The sequence below is a fragment of the Anabrus simplex genome, chromosome 1, assembly GCF_040414725.1.
Source record: "Anabrus simplex isolate iqAnaSimp1 chromosome 1, ASM4041472v1, whole genome shotgun sequence".
In the NCBI taxonomy this organism is placed as follows: domain Eukaryota; kingdom Metazoa; phylum Arthropoda; class Insecta; order Orthoptera; family Tettigoniidae; genus Anabrus; species Anabrus simplex.
Window position 1 is genome coordinate 1237943216 of NC_090265.1, and position 22511 is coordinate 1237965726.

Sequence of the window (22511 nt, forward strand, 5' to 3'; positions counted from 1 at the left end):
TACGGGGAGCAGTGTGCGCCAGTCCGGGGAAATTTGTAAAATTCGAAGTCAGAATGACGTGTTTTGAAGCCGCATGTACTTCCTACTTCGATTAATAGCAAGTAATTTCTATAATTATTTACATTGTGTTAATCTGGAGTAAAAACTGACCTATAAAAGTATACGATCTAACAAGGGCTATCTCCCTTAGCTTTTGGCTAAAGATACCAAATATTTTGATCAAGGTTGACACACGGTATGATGCCCGCTAATATGGAAGAATCTCAAAAGAATCCCTTGGACATGCTGATTTAGTTTGTATGGGGACACCGTTGAGTTCGTCAAGATAACCTGGTCCTCCAAGTGATAACATGTAGGCCTACGGCCGAGCACACATTCGGTACATTTCGGCGTGTTAAGACTTGGAATCCGTGAACGCTGAGAGACGGGAAGCAAACTTGACAACAACCAAGAAGGCACAAGGTATGTTTGTTCTAACGTTAATTTGTTCTGAAATGGACTAGTTCTTCCAAAATTTTCTTGCAAGTTCATTAACCTCTTTTAGTTTGCTTTACGTCGCTCCGGCTCATATGGGTCTTACAAAGGCGATGGGTGAAGAAGGGGTTAGGGGTGGGCAAAAAGCAACAGTGGCCTTAATTACGGTACAGCCCCAGCATCTGCCTTGTGTGAAAATGGGAAACCATGGGGAAACATCTTCCGGTCTGCCGACAATGGAGTTCTAACCCACTATCTCCCGAATGCAAGCTGACAGCTAAGTGATCAAAACCGCGCAGCCCCTCGTTCAAAGCATTAAATTGTATGCATAGAATAAAAATGAACAAGAGATTCTACTGTATAGAGTCATAAATCATTCATTAAAATTAAATTCATGCATCGAATTTCTGTTTCGTAAACTATGTTTTTTATTACACCACCTGCCTTTTTTTCGGCTTTTCCCCATCAAACCACCTTTTTCATGAGCCAGACGATGCAAGTGTACCACTTTGCAACTCCCTCGTGGTAACCATGGTTACTATTATAGTTATGGGTTCATAACAAGATTGCATTTGTTGTCGAAAGTTGATAATTATGCACTTATTCAGCTGTTTACTGTGTACTGTAGTGATTTAGTTTTCTTGTACTGTATTCTGTTGACGATCTTCCAACATATCGTACTGTTGTGTGCTACTCGTATTTAGAACAGGAGAAAAGAGGAAAGTAATTCAGTGAAAGTAATCGAACTACTTACAACGAATTCCTTTTAAGGATTATTTTACTTTACTTTACTTTTACTTTTTTCAAAATGTAATTTTTTTCTCATAATTTGCTTCTTGAAGTAAAATTTTAATCGTCACATTCTAGTAAGTCCGCCTCTGTGGTGTAGTGGTTAGCGTGATTAGCTGCCACCCCCGGAGGTCCGGGTTCGATTCCCGGCTCTGCCACGAAATTTGAAAAGTGGTACGAGGGCTGGAACGGGGTCCACTCAGCCTCGGGAGGTCAACTGAGTAGAGGTGGGTTCGATTCCCACCTCAGCCATCCTGGAAGTGGTTTTCCGTGGTTTCCCACTTCTCCTCCAGGCGAATGCCGGGATGGTACCTAACTTAAGGCCACGGCGGCTTCCTTCCCTCTTCCTTGCCTATCCCTTCCAATCTTCCCATCCCTCCACAAGGCCCCTGTTCAGCATAGCAGGTGAGGCCGCCTGGGCGAGGTACTGGTCATACTCCCCAGTTGTATCCCCCGACCAAGAGTCTGAAGCTCCAGGACACTGCCCTTGAGGCGGTAGAGGTGGGATCCCTCGCTAAGTCCGAGGGAAAAACCGAACCTGGAGGGTAAACAGATGATGATGATGATGATGACATTCTAGTAATCGATGTGCATCGCATGGAAGCAGAACCAGTAGCTTCACCAGTGCTCGAGAATGTACGGTACTTTATTACCTCTCCAGTACTTCCAAAGACATCAAACTTACCCTGATGCCCATCACTGCTGGGAATGTTCTTAAAATGGCGGTGAGTGAATGTCTCAGCGTGTGTATCCTCTGTGCTATGTAATAGTAATCAAGGGTTTGGTGTTTCGAATTGTGTTCGAATTTCTTCCGAGGAAATGAGTGGTTATGTGTAGTATAGTGAGTTGGCAATCTGTGACGATATAATGCTGAACTCAGTGAGTTTGTGATTGTGCGCCGCGTGGTCGGGCTGTGACCAGCTTACCCACACTACGGGGCCGGCTTGTTCAACTGCCGCGAGTGATCCGCCTGCAGGAACGCAAAGGAACGTGGAAACTTCCCGCGCCCTCTCACAGGCAGGAGACTGGTAAACTACAGATCGTAAGTTTTATTTTCCTTCCTTACCGACGGCTGATCTGTCTTGTTTTCTTACGGTCTCAACGTCGACCCACCATTCGTTGAAATTACGCTGTCATGCACGCCGTTCCTCGTTAAGTTTCTTACTAACGCTGTTACTCCTGTCTGGTGACGTACAAATAAATCCTGGGCCTACAACGAATAATGATTTCTCTGTGTACTATCAAAATATCAGGCCCATAAAAAAATAAAATTACAGACTGTGAACTTCATGTTCAAGAATTAACTGCTTTCGACGATATCGACTTAAGTGAAACTTGGTTGACGGATTTTGTATTAGACTCTGAAATCCCAATCTCCAAAGAAATTTCCTTATTCAGGGCTGATCGTAGAACTGGATCCCGGGGAGGGGGTGTTTTAATCGCTGTCAAATCTAAATGGCATGCGACCCTACGCTCCGACCTGATGAATGACTGTGAAGCTGTATGGGTTGAAGTTGCACTTCATAACATAAAATATATATTTACATGCTTCTATAGACCACCCCGTTCTTATGAATAAAAATTACATCTTGTAAAAAGGATAGAAGCTTTCCTTTCGTCTGTGCTTAAAGCCGTTCATTCCAAAGATAACATTGTCATACTAGGAGATCTTAATCTGTCCATCTCCTGGATTTCCCCTCTATTAGGTCAGCCTTCTAATAACCTTGATAAATGGTGTCTGTACCACTATATTACTGGACTGAACTTCAAACAGCATGTCTTGGAAAACACCTGCGGAAATAGTCTTCTTGATTACCTGCTTTCTTACAACGAGCCCTCAATCTGTTCCTGTGGGACGAGAAGTCTTAACCACAAGTCCGTTGAAGCTACTTTCATTCTCACCCCTCTCCGTGCTCCGAGATGTAATCGACCTGTTCATTTAGAAGCTCTGTGCCTATGTGGCGTAAAGTTGACTGGCAGAATGTTAATCGTACCCTGTCCCTTTTACCATGGCATTTGTTGCATGTGGTGAAGTTCAAAATGCGGTGGACTTACTTTATGATTGGACCCTTGTGGTGATTCGTTACCTCATTCCTACTCGTTCGACGTCCATAAAATGTCCGCCATTGAAGAAGAGTGATACTAAAAGTGCTGAACTTAAAAAATCGGAAGCCTGAAGACAATGAAAGAATGCGCCCTCCGAGATAAATTATAAAATATTCTCTGATCCTCGCAAACTCTACAAGTACTGTATTTACTAAGGCGGGATTACGCAGAATATATTAATGACGCCTGCCTTGAAGTAAGACACGACAGTAAAATGTTATGGCCACATATAAATAACAGAAGAGACAACAAACGAATATCGGAAGTAGTAACCTGGGACCATTCTGCAGCCAGTGGAGCAGATAGACCTGAATTATTCAATGAATAGTTTACCTCTAATTTTGTTATACCTGTTCAGTATACTGATTTTCCTAAAATCAAACCTGTTACTTCCCATAGCCTCAGTAATATTTCTATCACTGAATCTAGAGTGTACTCCCTAATTTCGTCTCTACCAGAAAATAAACCTACTGGTCCTGATGGTCTCAGTCCTATCTTCCTTAAAAATACAGCAGCAACTCTTTCATACCCTATTAGCGTGATATTCAATCGGCGCTTCTCAGTCGGCTACTTTACGAGCTCCTGGAAACTTGCTTACATCACACCTGTTCCAAAAAGTGGAAAGAGGTCGGATATCGCAAATTATCGCCCGGTCTCTATATTACCTGCTTTATCAATCATTTATGAAAGGACCATCCACCAGCGTTTGCTTGCGTTTACAGTACAATTCCATACATATCTCCCAGCAGCATGGTTTCTTCCCTTGAAGTTCTGCGTAACTAACTTGGTTATCCTCCTCCATTATGCCACGTCTGTCATCCATGCGGGCTCTCAACTTGATGTACCGGTATGCTATATCGATATCGCTAAAGCCTTCGATACCGTGGATAATGCACTTCTTGCACACAAACTTTTTGAACGGTTTTACGTGCATGGCAGACTCCTAGCTCTCATTAATAGCTTTCTGAATGAAAGACTACAGTGCGTGGTCGTTAATGGATGCAGTTCTTCTCCCACCACCACCACCACCCTCTCTGGTGGCCCGCAGGGCAGTATCCTAGGTCCCCTTCATTTTTCCCTGTTTATTGATGACCTTATCGATACTCTTTCCCACCATTCATCTGAAATCCTTCTCAATGCAGATTATTGTAAAATATCCAAGCAGATCGATTCTCCCACAGATACAATCCAATTGCAAAATGCACTTGATTCACTGTCAGGTTGATGTACTACATAGCGTCTTAAACCTCATACCTCCAAGTGTTCCACCATTTCGTTCACACTTCCTACAACCCCCGTTCTTCAAGAATATCACCTACTGAATCAACCGATGGCAGTTGTTTATAATCAAAAAGACTTAGGTGTGCGTTTTGACAGTAAATTGCTGTTTGTTTCGCACATAAACATGGTTACCTCACGTGCTATGTCAATCCTTGGTTTTCTCTACAGATTTTCTGACATCACAGATGTAAATGCCCTCAGAGCATTCTACGTTTCCTGTATCTTATCGATTGTTGAATACGCCTCGCCAGCCTGATCCATTTCTGCTTCTTCAAATCTCAGCCACCTTGACAGTGTACTGTCTTTTTTCTGTGCTATTGTCAGAGCCAGGGTCCCTGCCTGTCGCAACTTAAGCACTATCGAAGTGCTTGGGAAACTAAAACTCAAAACTCTTTCTGCTCGGAGGAAAGTAGCCGACTTAAAGCTGCTATACAAAGCAGCTAATGCTCTATTTAGGTCTCCAAATTTAGTTTCCTTCTTCCCTCTCCACGTTCCACCCCCAGTACCAGAATGAAGACCCCATTCCATATTCTTTACTCCCGGCTTTTTCTCACCCAGAGGTTCTTTTCTGTACGTATTCCAGCAATGTTTAATACCTTATCTATCAATAAGAACCTAGATATCTTCGTATCGTTTCCTTCATTTTGTCATGATATTTCTCATGTCTGTCTGTTAGATCATCAGCCCAGAGGCTGGTTGGATCCTCAAATAGCACCACCAAAGGCTATGCAGTTATAGGGAAACTGCAAAAACCAATGGCAGAGCCCAAATGAGGCGTACTAGGCAAGATGAGGAGTGAGGTAGTTTGCCATTGCTTTCCTCACTGGACCAGAAGGTGCCACTGCAGCACGACTGATCCTATGAGCAACACCTTTCATAACACTCGGACGCTATTTGTGTCCCAAATGTCATTACTCAGCACCACTCATACCCCAGCAGCTTCCATATTGTCACAGCCATGAATGAGACTGGGACTTCGGTGGAAGCTACACTTTGCTCTGGCCTGTGCCAAGAGACGGATATTTCTCATATAGGTAACTTAATTTTCCTTCTTGTTCTTTCCTATTTCTTCTCCTGTATTTACTGTGCTTCCCTTTGTTATTGTCGTTATTTATGTAAAAGTGTATTATATAGGATTGTGCAGTTTTTATTGTGAATATTTTTGTCCTTTGTAAACATTTATGTATCTTTCATTTTAGATTAATATCTATTATACATAGTTCGGATCTTTGTAAGTCGACGTTATGCTGTTGCTGATACTGAATAAATAGAATTTTTTTTAAACGCAAGCATTCCTCCAAGTGCCCCTCCAGAGCGTCTTTTCAGCAAACGCAAAGACATACTGTACTTCGGTTTAGCGATGGAAATTGTTTTGTAAAGTTATGGCTGATGAAGTAAAAAAATTAAAATGATCATTTTCATCCGAAGTGGAAAAATTCCTTAGTGAGAAGAATGGAAAACAACTGTAAACAATTCTCAGGACAGCTGACTGTGGGACCAGCCCATCGTCTCCCGAATGCAGAGCTGCAAAGCCACGGTAAAGCCGTGATCACCATTAGCCGAACTTCCACTACTGCTACTACCACCAACAAGTTTGATCTCTTTCAGGCCAAGGAGATTTGAGAAAGTGATCTGAGGTACCGGTACGGAAAAGATAAGGGAATTGGCGGCCGTGGCCTATTCAGTACTAGGAACTGTCCCGGCATTCGCCTTAGTGCAGGAGAATGGAAAATCGCGGAAAACCATTCTCAGGGCCGTCGACGGTGGCGACCAGCCCCTCTCCATCTCCCGAATGCAGATGTGTAGAGTCGTGGTGGCTACCGGTCCTCTACTCGGTTGGTCGGCCAGAATACAAAGTTGTAGAGCCACAGGCATCATTAATAAAAAAAATTCTTCGAACTTTTTTAAATAATGACCGACAGAGGAAAGCAACGAAACGCACCGGTATCGGTACTTCTCAAACCACCTATCTTTTCGGAGATAGGTGGCTCACACGGATGACCAGGGACCAGCCGTGTCCACTTCGCCTCTGTACCAGTCGACCGTTAGGCGAAGCTATTGCGAATAGGCCCTACCTTAAGGAAAACATCTGTAATTATTGTATAATACATGCAAGCTTGCGTACTGCTGCCGTTTGGCTCCGCATGGCTCAAAATGTTCTGTTTACAGGGGATCATGAAAATACTTCATTCGTTGGAAACCCTTCCAACGAGCTAGAAGTACTACTCTAGCTCGGTGAAGATAGCATAAAATTAAGAGGAGAGGAGAAAAGGACAGAGACGCCAGTCATATGATCGCTGCAGCCATCTATCGGCGTGATGAAGTACTTACACGAGGTTTGTCACAAGAGAGTTACTAACGCTACCAGACGCAGCACTGAGCCAAGGCTGAGCGAACGAGGTCAGAACTTGTCCCAGCAGACCAGCTGGTGTAACCGTTTCCACCTGGGGAGAGTAAATTCCATCACAATTTCACAAGAGCAACAGTAAACTGAGACTAGCTGCCTGTCACCTGCTTCCGTCTGTGCTTCTTCGGAAACGCCTTGTGAATTGAAATGACAGAAATCCTAGCACTCTCTCAGTTCGTATCGAAATAGGAAATATGTGATGGGGAGCACTATAATAATAATAATAATAATAATAATAATAATAATATTTTTAAAGTTTAACTGAGGGTGGGGCTGGTAAAATACATAAACATCATACGAGGCGACTAAAAGGGGAACTTGCGGACGTGGTCCACTAACAGGGTCTGTCTTCGCTTCCACTTGTACTACGCGCCTCACTTTCACCTTTTCGATTGGTCAACTCTTGTTATTTTCAGATCTGACGGTATTAGATTTGCGAGGCCTTACTCACATCATTTATGTATAGGCTATATAAGGAAATACAGAGGTCCAAGCCTTCCAGGACTCCTTAATTATATTAGGATCAGATAAAGCTTCACTTACTCTAGTTCTATTTTCGAGCAATTTAGCCATCCATTGTCACATATTTGTCTTTTCCAGTAGCCCTCATTTTCGTCAATAATCTTCACTGATCTACCCAGTCAAAGACCTTCGATAGGTCAATAGCGATACAGTTAATTTGACTTCCTGAATCGATAATATCTGCTATATCTTGCTGAATTCCTGCAAGTTGAGCCTCATAGGAACGATCTTTCCTAAATTCGAAGTATCTTCTATCAAACCAATTAGTAATTTTGCAAACTCGTCTAATATAATCAGAAAGAATGCTTTCCCGAAACCGTACATGTAACATACAGTACGTCAAGCTGACTGGCCTGTAATTATCCGCTTTATGTTTCTTTCCTTTCCTTTGTACTATGAGGCTACAACTGCAACTTTCCATTGAACTGAAATAGCTCCTTCATGCAAACAGTAATCAAATAAATATTTCAGATATGGCACTGTATTCCAACCCATTGCCTTTAGTATATCCGCAGAAATCTTACTGATCCCAGATGCTTTCAATGCTTTCAACGTTTGTAACTTTGTAACTTCTTTATTACCAGAGGAAAATTTCAGTACTTCACCAGTATTAGTAGGCTAACCTCCTCTACCTGGACATTATCCTTTTATCCAACTTTTACGTACTACTAACTAAATACTTCTGACTTCCGTAAAACCTCACACATACACTCCCCTGGGCTATTTATAACTCCTGGAGCCCGTTTCTGCCTGAAAGTACCTGTACCTCCCCTTCCATTTTTCGTTAAAACTCATATGACTGCCAATAACACTTGCCATCATGTTATCCTTGGTTGACTTCTTCGCTAAATTCAATTTCATGGTAGGTTTATGTAATTGCTCCTTTCTTCCACAACCTTTCCTAACTCTATTTCTTTCCAACCTGCACTTCCTTCTTAACCTCATTATTTCTCTGTTATCATAGAGTGGATCTTTGCTATTTCTTACCACCATTAAAGGTACATACTACCTGTTTTCACACTTCTCAATAACTGCTTTAAACCCATCCCAGAAGTTGTTAATATTGTTATCCACTGATCATAATTACATTTTAAAAATCTCCCTCAGGCCTTCTTTACCAACCATATGGTAGTGCCTAATATTCCTACTTTTACGAACTGCCTTTCTATCACATGTACTGTGTGTTTAACTCAAACGAAAACAGCTTCATAATCACTTATATCAATTCAGTTACTTTATAGAGCTCATGTGGTTGACGAGAAGTGCAATAACAATCAATTTTGCTATCACATGTACTGTATGTTTAACTCGACGAAAACAGCTTCATAATCACTTATATAAATTCAGTTACTTTATAGAGCTCATGTGGTTGACGAGAAGTGCAATAACAATCAATTTTGCTCAGTTCACTGATCTGTGTATATTGGATAACAAATTGATGAATATGGTGGCCTTAGTGGCTGAAAAGGATTCGATTTCACTTTCAAGGAACTATTTGTATAACAGTTATGAATGAAATACGGAACAGCTGACCTTTCAATTCTAGAAGACATTATTGTCTTGCCATCTTGATTTTAAAGACATTTAGTTTGGAATACTTTGTCCGCTAGGTGGCCTGTAGTTAGAGGAAGGTAAATGGCATTAACAGTAATTAAAATATTTTAAAACAATAATTGCCAATAAGATATATTTTCAGGCACCGCTCATAACTCGTAAGAGGGAATCAGCAACGGTAACAATGTAACTTGTATATGAGTTGAACTTGCCCGATAACCTGCTCGTAGCTACTGTGTGAAGTTCATCCATGGAACAAAACCGATGAAGCTAAATTTAGGTCTTACATTTAAAGACTGAATTGGCGGAGAATTGCTTGTTTTGACGGGCCAATTCACAGACCATCCTGTCGATGCAGCAGTAATTAAATGATAAACCTCGGTTCGTGGGCAGTTTTTATCTGCAAAACGATTGGCAGGTGTTGTTGGAAAACGCCTACGCAATGTACGCTCAATAAGTACAGTATCTGCCTCAGTAAGCCTTATCTGTGAATAACGTAGTGCTAGGACTGTTTATACAAAGAGGAACATTTATTTTTCTAGTTCTAGAACAGAGGTTTATTTTTTATTTATTGACCTGCCTGAAATTACAGGTGGCCTCAAGGATCCAAAATACTACAACTAATCTACGAATCAGTAGCCTACAACAGTTATGAACAAAGGGAATAAATTGCATGGATACCAAAATCCTTCCCCTTGTGGGGGTGGCGGTAGAATACAGTCCACGGTATCTTTGCCTAGTCGCAAGAATCCACTGAAAGAAGAACCCCCAGTAACTCGTCCTGGGACCATGAATTGAGGACCATGGGCAACCTAGCTGAGTATAGCATTGCTTGCTCTTACTTGGAAAGGTAGCAGTCGTGGCCTCAATTAAGGTACAGCACCAGGTTTGCCTAGTGTAAAAATGGGAAACCACGGAAAACCATCTCCTGGGCTGCCGACAATGTTATTCGAACCCACTATCTCCCGAGTACAAGCTCACAGGAATACTCACCTGAAGGTACTGGCTAACGAAAGGGAATGGCTAAGAAATATGTAAAAATCAAAGATTACGATATGAGCTGGAGGCAAAGAAAATCAGACCAAGGAAGATCTGATAGAAACAAAGAAGTGAGAAGTGGAAGCAATGAAAGAGTTTCACTGATGAGGTTATAGCTGATATGATATATACAATCTTACGGTGACGATGGGATATGCAAGGACTAGGAGTGGAATGGGAATCGACCGTGGGGCTCGAACCCACTCACGCCATGGACTGCCCACTTCGAAAATTTAATGGGACAATGGTGGACATTTTCAAGTCCTGTGATGAAGCAGTATGTTTATAAATGATATGTATTTTCATTTTCATCCCTATGCCACACGAAATAATCTATATATATAAAATAAGAGTTTTGTCTGTACATTGCTCAGATTTTTTTTTTTTTTTTTTTTTTTGCTATTTGCTTTACGTCGCACCGACACATATATGTCTTATGGCGACGATAGGATAGGAAAGGGCTAGGATTGGGAAGGAAGCGGCCGTGGCCTTAATTAAGGTACAGCCCCAGCATTTGCCTGGTGTGAAAATGGGGAAACCATGGAAAACCATCTTCAGAGCTGCCGATAGTGGGGTTCGAACCTACTATCTCCCGAATACTGGATACTGGCCGCTCAGAATTTAAAAAGGATGGTATTTCTGCATCAGTCGTGCCCACAGTAACAAGGAAATGCACTATTTACGTTTCCGTAATTTCTGTCTGTCTGTCTGTCTGTCTGTCTGTCTGTCTGTCTGTCTGTCTGTCTGTCTGTCTGTCTGTCTGTCTGTCTGTCTGTCTGTCTGTCTGTCTGTCTGTCTGTACACGCATCACGAGAAAACGGCTGAAGAGAATTTAATGAAAATCGGTGTGCAAAGTCGGAGAATAATTCGCTACAATCTAGGCCATAAATAATTTTATTCACGCTGGCTGAAATGGTAGTTTAGGGGAAGGCTTAAAATTTAATTCTCAAATATTTATGTTATTAGTGGTCGTATCTTATTGAAAATCGGTATACAAAGTCGGGGAATAAGTCTCTATAATTTAAGCCATAAATAAATTTACTCACGCTGAGAGAAATGGTAGTTTAGGGGAAGGCCTAAAATTTAGTTCTGAAATATTTGTTATTAATGGTCGTATCTTAACGAAAAGCGGTAGGGGAAGTCGGGGAATAAGTCGCTACAATCTAGGCCATAAGTAATTGTACTAACACTGAGAAAAATGATAGTTTAGGGGAAGGCCTACAATGGATTTCTCAAATATTTATGTTATTAATCGTCCTATCTTAATGACAATCGGTATGCAAAGTCGGGGAATAAGTCGCTATAATCTAGGCCATAAATACTTTTATTCACGCAGAATGAAATGATAGTTTAGGGGAAGGCCTAAATTTTAATTCCCAATACTTAAGTCCTTTGCTGGTGATTTTTGTATCTTTCCTTCAATAGCGTCGAACGACTTGGAGTATTCCGGGGATATGTTATTTCTCTTGATTTAATTAAATAATCTTCTGAGCTTTTTGTCTGTTAAGGTCTTCTGAAAATGCATTTGGATACGAATTTACATGTTCGTGCATTAAAGATTAAAACTACAATTTAATTAATTACAATTTGATTTACGTCGCACTGACATGGCAACGATGAGACCGGAAAGGGCTACGAATGGGAAGGAAACGACCGAGGCCTTAATTACGGCACAGACCCAATATTTGCCTGGTGTGAAAACGGGAAACCATCTTTAGGGCTGCCGACAGTGGGGTTCGAACCCACTATCTCCTGAATGTAAGCTGATAGCTACGTGACCCAAACCACGCGGCCACAATAGCCTATGTATTTATAATGTGCAAGGATACGTATGAATTTAGTTTCGGTCTGCTGTTTGTGTGGTTTTCCTTGTGACTGACCGTCATAAGATTTTCTCGTCAACTACTGTAGGCCTATGTCTACCTTTGAGGTTTTATTATTTACTTGAAATATTCTGCTTGAAAGACGAGTTAAAACAGTGATCTGACATTTTAAATAAAGAAATGATTTTTTTTTTTCTATTTCTATTATTTCTAGAGGGCGTTTTAAGGTGCATTCTCGATTATCTACTTCAACCTTGAGAAGTCTATGTTAGGTGCACTTGAGGCTCGGTAATGTTCTCCTAGTATATTAAATAAAGAATACAATATGATAAACTGGGTTGAGTGACTTAGATGGTAGAGACTAAAATTACAAGTTCAGTCCAGTCATACTTGAATACACCGGGCTGAGTGGCTCAGACGGTTGAGGGGTTCTGTATGAGTTGCGCCGAGTAAAATTTGCGCCGTGGAGATTCCCCGCCGGGAGTAGAAGTGGTTTGACAGCTGTCTTAAGCATCTGCTACCTGCGCTGCACCGCAGGGGGTTATTTCCAAGTTCAAGGAATGTTTGTGAATATCTGTAGTACTGAGATTTTGAAATTAATATATTAAAAAATATTATTCACTCTATTTTTTTTTGCTGGTTGTTTTACGTTGCACCGACACGGCGACGATGGGACAGGAAAGGGCTAGGAGTGGGAAGGAAGCGGCCGTGGCCTTAATTAAGGTACAGCCCCAGCATTTGCCTAGTGTAAAAATGGGAAACCACCGAGCTCGATAGCTGCAGTCGCTTAAGTGCGGCCAGTATCCAGTAAATAGGGAGATCGTGGGTTCGAGCCCCACTGTCGGCAGCCCTGAAGATGGTTTTCCGTGGTTTCCCATTTTCACACCAGGCAAATGCTGGGGCTGTACCTTAATTGAGGTTACGGCCGCTTCCTTCCACTTCCTAGGCCTTTCCTATCCCATCGTCGCCATAAGACATATCTGTGTCGGCGCGACGTAAAACAAATAGCAAAAAGAAATGGGAAGCCACGGAAAACCATTTTCAGGGCTGCCGACATTGGGGTTTGAACCTACTATATCCCGAATACTGGATACTGGCCGCACTTAAGCGACTGCAGCTTTTGAGCTCCGTATTCGCTCTATCAATGTTGGTTTCTTGCACATTTAGAAAACCTGCATCGTATTTATATCCGTGGGTGAAATATAGTTTGACTTAATTTAAAAACCAAGTGTGGAAACATGGAATCAGTCTTTCAGTCTTACGAAGAATATCCACAGCCTGTTTGTAGCTAACTGACAGGGTCAGGAATAGAATGAATGAATGAAATACCGCTAAAGGAAGAAAATACTGTCGAGTGCGAGATCTGACGTGCTTTTGCGGACAAAGATTAATGGATGGCAAATGAAATGTAGCGAATTTGTTGAATAACGAATGACCAGTGAAAACAGAAAAAAACTGTCTCACCCACGTTTCCCCGACATGCATTAACCATAGCTACTGCCAAAGAAAGAAAATTGTGTGCGCTGGCGAGACCTGTCGCATTCCCCTGGGTATAAAAGATTAATAAATGACAAATGAAATTGTTTCAAACAGTGATGCTGATATAAATATGACGTAATCAGAAATAATATTTTGAACGCCAGCTTTGTCCAGCATAAACGCTATCTAAAGTGATCGTAGATTTAACCCCCGGAGCAGTGATGGGAAAGCCTGCGTTCCATCAGAGTCATGAAGAAGTTTTTTTAATCTTAACAATAACTGAAATTTACAGTTTTCCGTCGCAAATGTTCATTCTATCAGCGTTGTTTCATTCCCTGTGGAATTCCGAAACAAGACCTCTAGTTCCTAGAATGATTAATGACCACGGCGCAAGTTTTACTGATTTTAACACGGCGCAACTTTTACTCGGCGCAACTCATACGACACCGGTTGAGGCGCTGGCTTTCTGACCCCAACTTGGCAGGTTCGATCCTGGCTCAGTCCGGTGGTATTTGAAGGTGCTCAAATACGTCAGCCTCGTGTCGGTTGATTTGCTGGCACGTAAAAGAACTCCTGCTGGACTAAATTTCGGCACCTCGGCGTCTCCGAAAACCGTAAAAGTAGTTAGTGGGACGTAAAGCAAATAACATTATTATTATTATTATTATTATTATTATTATTATTATTATTATTATTATTATTATTATTATTATTATTATTATTATTATTATAATATAATATGAATACGCCAGCCTCATGCCGGTAGATTAACTGGCATGTGAAATAATTCCTGTAGGACAAAATTCCGGCACCTTGGCATCTCTGAAAACTTTAAAAGTTAGTCAGTGGGACGTAAAACAAATAACATTATTCTTATTACGTATGTATGATAAGTACCTAGAAGCAAAGCCTTCTCTGCACAGGCACTGAAGGGCCTTAGACGAGTGGAAGGTAAATATTTCCACTATCCGTAACCTCGACACTAAATAAGTGGAATAGAGTGGTTTGTCTATACTCAGCAATTTGTCCCCAGAAATTAACTTGGTACTCGGCTTTGGTGTAGGCTGAGTAGTGAACCTCTAGGTCTAGACCATGTACCGCTCCGCAAGTGGAAATCCCGTCTTTTACATGTTTGGACTTCCTGACGGGTAAATATACACATATATAAATGCGTAAAATTCACATGATTGTGTCGTGGAAATATTAAAAACTGATGTCCCTTATAAGACTGGACTGGCAGGACATACTACCTCAAAAAATAATCTACCTGCTTACTTCTGAGATGAAAGCTTTGGAGGACACAATCATGTGAATTTTACGTTTTTTTAAAGAAAATTAATATACCCACTGAGAATGAAACAAAGATTTCGAAAACCGGTTATGGTTTAAATAATTTATAAAATGTGCTGATATAGACTGAGTAGTATTCAGTAAATTGTTATGTAATAAATCAAATTATTATTTACAGCTCTTTGAAGTATAGTTAGTAATGGAGCTGTTGTTTTGTAGATTTCATGTCCACTTAACTGCTTAAATAATTTCAAGCCACTGAGCTTTAATAAGTAAATAGTTGGAATGACAAAGACTTATTCTCTTCTTCTATTGCATACTATTTTATAGTGGTGTCTCGGTGATGTTGGCTGAATTTAGTCTACTTCTTCCAACAAATCTCCCAGTTTTCCATATCCATGAATGAGACCGGACTTGGGTACGGCATCAGTTATTTTCTTACATCTTTGTTCCCTTGACTTCATTTGACACGTATTATGGTTGACGTAGTTGGAAACAAGAATGATACTGCAATGTGTTATCCGATGATAATTTTACTTCAGTCGTAGCGAATATCATATTCCACTTAGGTCACACCGAGGTGGATCCAGAAAAGAGCTGCTGCATGCATGTTGAGTGGTCAGCCCGAAGGCTGTCGAATCCACAACAACTCCGCCATCAGCTGCCATACGGCCCAGGAGTCACTGAAGAGGCGTACAAGGGATAGGGGGAACGAGGTAGTTTCCCGTTGCTTTCCTCACCGAGCCAAGCCCACTTAAATGTACGCACCAACCGACTCTATGTGCGACATTTTCACACCATGCATAAGAGGAGCTGGCTGCATAAGGAATAATAATGACTTTCGTGTGGCTATTTCTAGCCGATCCCTTGTAAGGCAGACCTTCCGAAGAGGGTGGGCGGCATCTGCCATGTGTAGGTAACTGTGTGTTATGTGAGTTGCAGGGATGTTGGGGACAGCACAAGTACCCAATCCCCGAGCCAAGGGAATTAACCATTGAAGGTTAAAATCTCCGACCCAGCCGGGACCCTCTGGACCAAAGGCCAGCATGCTAAACATTTAGCCATGGAACAGGACTGCATATGGAATAGTATTAGGCCCTTATTATACAGCGCAGCCACTCATCGGGCATGGACTATTATGGATGTTATTACACGAGGGCAGCCAGTCGCGCGACCACACTTTGTTGATCTTGAGGCTTCCCTACACGGCAACCAATCTGGCCGGGTGTTGAAATATATGGGTTTATTACACAAGGCAGCCAGAGACCCGTAGCCACAGTTTAGTTACGTATAGCCACGTGCTACTGTCTTCTGTTTTCTTGACGGCAAGTAGAAGTACGCTATGAGAGTGATTTTGAGTGTAAATTCGAAAGTATTAAAAAAGCATATAATTCAATACAATTTAACATCAAGAAAAGCTTGGTGGAAGCAGATCGGTGTTGTGTGTAACAGTGTGAAATAACCGACAAAACGGCGCCATTACAGAAATAGAGACGCAACAGGAAGCTCTGAGATTAGTTCGAGAAAGTAGTGGAAAGAAGTGTCACGTAGGCCACGCAGTGATTTTGACGCACCAGAAAAATACCTTGCTCTAGGGTGTTCCACGACACGCCCCGTTAGTTTAGTGGGAGGAACACGTGAGTCAATTGAACTGAGACACAACAGAACCCTGTAGTATTAGGGGATGATATTTGGGAAGGCACTAGAAAAATTCGAGAAAGCATATAAGCTGAAGTTTGAAAAGCACGAGGGCAGAACTGATTCAGCTACCGTGAATTACGCATCTTGGCAGTGAGACAGAGAGAGAACCTACCCAACTGTTAAAGGTATGTAAGCAACAGCAGTGTGCTATTATGCTCAACAAACGCATAATTAACCAGAAAACTACAATAAAGAGAATTTAACTTGATTTGGGGAACAACAGTATTTGAGCGTGCCGAGTTCGAGTTTGTGGAACTGCATTTTCCTTTCGACTAGACATCACGTCGTCTGAGACGGCTACAACGTCGCAGAGAGAAGAATCAAGAGAGAAGGCAGAAGAGAGAGAACAAAGAAGATCTTTAAATACGAGCTAAGTATTCACCTTCTCAATCATTTTTTAGTTGAAAAATATCGTATGTAGAGGAAATTCTAGAGGACACGGACTTGAGAAAACCCCTCTCACATATCAAGTTTGTACATATTTGTAAAGACCAGTTTCCTTGTTTATTTGTGTACTTGTAAGAATGTACAGATGCTTTGCATAATACACGTGAAGGGAGCTGTGAGTGATTTGGAAGTGTAGCCTTGTTATTGAATAGTGTAAGCTCCCTAAAATCGAACAAAAATCCCCAGCCTGTCCAGTCCTTAGAATCACGACACCACTCTCCTCAACACCCCAGCCTACCCGAGACAGAACCCAGGTTCCCTACAACCAAACCAACCCTCCCTGCCAAACCTAACTACCTACCTCCCCAATCAAGACACCACCAACCTCCTCAAACTCATTCACCTAAACCTTCTACAACCCAGCCCCCCCCCCCCCCCACCACCAAGTCAACCACCTTCTATGCATCTCAGCAATCTATTCCCCTACCCCCATCTAATAAACTCCCCCGCTAAGCACGTAAACCCCCACCGTCACCACTTCCTAAGACCTAGCCCCAACCAGGAACCACCAAGCATAAGCCCCTTCCTCCATTCCCTAAATTAAATTAAAACAAAACCTTAGTTATTTTTCTAGGATGTCGAAGAAATTTATCAAATATTTTCAACAGGGGCATTCCTCCAGTAATTGTAAACGGTTCTGTAGTCAAGTATCAGGAATATGTTAAGAATTTAGGTATTCTAATGGATAACACTCTGTCCTGGACCTTCCATGCCAAGCATTAGGGCAAGAAAGTGTCTGGCATCTTGCATCAATTTCGACAAAACTTGTACGGTATCTTCCTTTTTCGGTGAGAAAGATGTTGATCGAAACTATGGTATTTCCTATTTTAGATTACAGCGCTGTAATTTACAGCGATATTTCAGAGAAATATAATAGTAAACTCCAGCGTATTCAGAATGCCTGTGTGCGATTCATCTTCAATATTCGTAAAGACTGTCAAGTAAAATCTTACTACAAAGCCGCAGAGTGGTTGAAACTCAGGGATAGACGATCATACTCAGCTGCTTGTTTACTGCTGGGAATTTTAAAATCTAATGTTCCCTCATATTTGACCAAGTCCTTTGTTCAGATGAGTCAAGTGCATGATCGGGACAATAGGTTTACAGCTAACACCCTTCAGGTTCCACAGCATCGTACGGTAAAGTGCACAAGTCGTTCATTGTCACTGCCTCTCATTTGTACAATGATCTTAAACTGTATGAAATACAGCATTGTAGTGTCGGAACTCAGAAAAAATTTCTTAAATGCCGTTATCTTTCCACTTATTAAGCCATGCAAGTGAATTTTCACCAAATTAATAGTACGAAATATCATAATCACCTAGATATGTTTTAGATGCTCAGTTTTATTCTTAATTCATCTTCGGCATTAAAATTCTTAGGTTTCTTTTATGTCTTCTCTTCCTTGTTAGTATAATTTTTTATGAAATGGTAAAAGTATTATTGTAATCTCTTTGATGTTTAGTTTTTAATCTTATTCGTATTTCCTCAGTAGGAAAATGTATCTTACGCTTTTTATGTATTCTTTTTCTTAGATTGTGTATATTAGTTGATACATTTAACTTAAAGTGGCCGTTAGTTACAGCCAAAGGGACCTCTGGTCCTACTTGTAATTAAATTTAAATAAATATATTTCTATTTCTCAATTGTTCTCACTTCCTTACCGTCCGACTCGTTGGCTGAATGGTCAGCGTACTGGCCTTCGGTTCAGAGGGTCCCGGGTTCGATTCCCGACCGGGTCTGGGATTTTAGCCTTCATTGCTTAATTCAAAAAGCCCGGGGGCTGGGTGTTTGTGCTGTCCCCAACATCCCTGCAACTTACACACCACACATAACACTATCCTCCACCACAATAACACGCAGTTACCTATACATGGCAGATGCGGCCCACCCTCATCGGAGGATCTGCCTTACAAGGGCTGCACCCGGCTAGAAATAGCCACACGAAATTATTAATTATTATTACTTCCTTACCAAGCAACTAAGCAATAATCACCACCACCACCACCACCGAAGCACTAGAAGTCAGCAATAGCCGAGGTGGTGCTGCACTATAAGCTGCAAAACCATGACGCTTTTCAAAAATTAATAACACCCGCAATGATCTTACTAAAATCTAGTAAATCGCAAAAAAACAGCGGTATGGTCCCAGCTGCTATTGTGCAGCAACATTGGGCGTGGTCACTACCTGGATGGATGACCACTCAGGTCTACCACGTACCGCTGTACTAAATCTAATGTGTGTCAGCCATGCTGTCTAGAAATACGATAACTGGCCAGAAACCATAATATTATTATTAAATTTTATCATTGCCCTAAAACTCGTTCCAACTACTCTTCCGCTTAAATTTCATCTTCCTCTAAAACCACTACTCTACATTATTTCTTCACTGATTACATTCTCTTTTAGTTTCCAGTCACTAATGTAGCGCAAAACAAATACACTGGATGTGGAGTGATCGTTTTCGCACCGGTACCAGTATTGAAATTTATTATGGGCGTGTGAAATGATACGTGCTTTAATATAGACCCGTCATGAGTACACTCAGCTCCAAATACGCCGACATTCTGTTCATCTGAGTGCAACATGACAAACAGCCACATATAGCCCCGGATCTGTGAATGGCAAAATCCCGCATTGTGGGGGACTTCTTTTCTTTTCTTTTTTTTTTTTTTTTTTTTTGCTAGTTGTTTTACGTCGCACCGAAGGAAGCGGCCGTGGCCTTAATTAAGGTACAGCCCCAGCATTTGCCTGGTGTGAAAATGGGAAACCACGGAAAACCATTTTCAGGGCTGCCGACAGTGGGGTTCGAACCTACTATCTCCCGAATACTGGATACTGGGCGCACTTAAGTGGGGGACTTCAAACACTTACGGATTTAGTAGGGGTTTAATATCGACAGTTCATAGTTAGCCTTGATTTTTTCCATTTACTAATTTTAACCGCCTTTTATTTGATTGGCAGGTGGTAGGTTGGCTATTCTGTAGTTCATGTCGATTGTTTTGTGATAGTTTCGATCGAGTATGACTTCGCGCAAAACTATAGTCGAATCCGGTTATAACGACCCGGAAGGGACCACCAACTAACGGTCATTATAGGCGGTAATCACACAAGCCCTTCTTTTCTTGTTGCTAAAATGTCATATTTGTAAGTTTTAGGCTACACACTTACGTGGTTAATTAACAGAATAAAGTTGAAACTTCAAAAGCTTCCCATTCTTCCTAAGCCCTACTGAAAAGTGTGCAATCAACAGGAGACTTTGCAGAGAAATCATCCTGTGCTGCACTTACTGTGGCCGCTGCCGCTGTTGGAAATCAAGGGGACACTTGAATAAAATGGTAGTGGTATTGGACGAAAGAAAGAGACACTAGTAAGTAGACTATAACCATCATAGATAACCGAAGATGACTTACTTCTTCTTCTCCTTCGGCAGTTCTTGCTGTTTTCTGGCATTAGGCACTTTCTTAACTTTCTTATTTCTTTTTTGTTGATTTTCCTCGGAACAACCGCACTCAGAAGCCAGTGGCAACCGCGTGTCAAGTTGAATTAGATCGGAATTCGCGTCGGGAACGTCCAATATCACCTCAGGCATTGCGAAGACAAAGAATTGTTCCTGTAAACACAAATGACATACTGTATTATATAATATTATATAAAATATCTTAAACTGCAATTAAATGTAATAAATGTGCAAAATGATAGGCATTAACAATTTTCATAACATATCTGATTGAAAACAACCATTTAGCATCCTGAGGTAAGGGTGTATTCTGCCCGAAGGCAGGTCCGAACCTCCGCAGAGGTGTTCCTAAGCCGGAGTTTACGTACGGTAGGATAGCCAGTTCCTTTCCGCTCCTCCATTCCCTTACCCCCCACCAACAGCGCGTGGCAACCCATCCAAATATTTACCATTCCCAATGTTGCTTAACTTCGGAGATCTCACGAGATATGGTGTTTCAACACGGCTACGGCCGTTGGCTAGCAGCCTGAAAATTGGTTAACATTTCTAGCCATTATTTGAGGGAAAGAATGGGTGCCTCTATAGGAAATTTTTGGGATAGTATGGGAAGTCCGTGTAATTTGGACTGATAATATTTTTGGTATTAGCAAATTTTGTCACCCCCTGTCTGAGGCAAGGCCAGCAAGATAGCCGAGGATAGTTTTCTTCCTGGAAGATGTTTTGCTAATGGACTCAAGGTGAAGAGGATAACTATTTTTATACTCACATTTCCTGTAAGCTTATGCGGTGGCAAGTTAATTCAGCCGGGTGGGTGTTTAGCTCTTACAAGTACTGATGAAATATCTAGGTTTCATTCATAAATTTTAAGTACTTTGCAGATTATACAGTTTTAGATTAGATCTTTGGATGTTGTGCAATTTGGACTACCCAAGAGTGTGTAATTTGGACCTTTGAAACATTTATCAGTAATTACGTTTCTTCGTAGTTTTACTGGTGATTCTAAAATAACTTGTTTTATAATCTGAGGCAGATCCTGTGGTGTAGGGGTAGCGCGACTGCCTCTTTCCCGGAGGCCCGGGTACGATTTTCGGCCAGGTTAGGGATTTTTTTACCTGGATCTGAGGGCTGGTTCGAGGTCCACTCAGCCTTCGCGATTACAATTGAGAAGCTATCTGTTGGTGAAATGGCGGCCCCAGTCTAGAAAGCCAAGAATAGCGGCCGAGGATTCGTCCTACTGACCACTTGACACCTCGTAATCTGCAGGCCTCCGGGATGAGCAGTGGTCGAGAAACTGTTTACTACAGATGCAAAAAAAAAAAAAAAAAAAAATCAAAAATGCAAAAAAAAAATAAAATCAAAAACAGTTTGTATTGTATGCGGCAAGTGTTATGATGTCCGCCTCTGTGGTGTAGTGGTTAGTGTGATTAGCTGCCACCCCCGGAGGCCAGGTTCGATTACCGGCTCTGCCACGAAATTTGAAAAGTGGTACGAGGGCTGGAACGGGGTCCACTCAGCCTCGGGAGGTCAACTGAGTAGAGGTGGGTTCGATTCACACCTCAGCCATCCTCAAAGTGGTTTTCCGTGGTTTCCCACTTCTCCTCCAGGCAAATGCCGGGATGGTACCTAACTTAAGGCTATGGTCGCTTCCTTCCATCTTCCTTGTCTATCCCTTCCAATCTTCCCATCCCCCCGCAAGGCCCCTGTTCAGCATAGCAGGTGAGGCCGCCTGGGCGAGGTACCGGTCATTCTCCCCATTTGTATCCCCCGATCCAATGTCTCACGCTCCAGGACACTGCCCTTGAGGCGGTAGAGGTGGGATCCTCGCTGAGTCCAAGGGGAAAGCCAACCCTGGAGGGTAAGCAGATTAAGAAAGAAAGAAATGATGATGATGATGATTGTTGTTTAAAGGGGCCTAACATCTAGGTCATCGGCCCGAAAGAAAGAAAGAAAGAAAGAAAGAAAGAAAGAAAGAAAGAAAGAAAGAAAGTGTTATGATGACGACTGGATTCAGTGTAAGAGTTACAGAAATTGGGCTCATGAAAACTGCGCCAAAATTCAGGATGAATTGTTTTATCATTGTCTTGCATGCCAGAAGTGACGACCACACTCCATAGTGCAGTGTTTTATTGTTTAGGATTT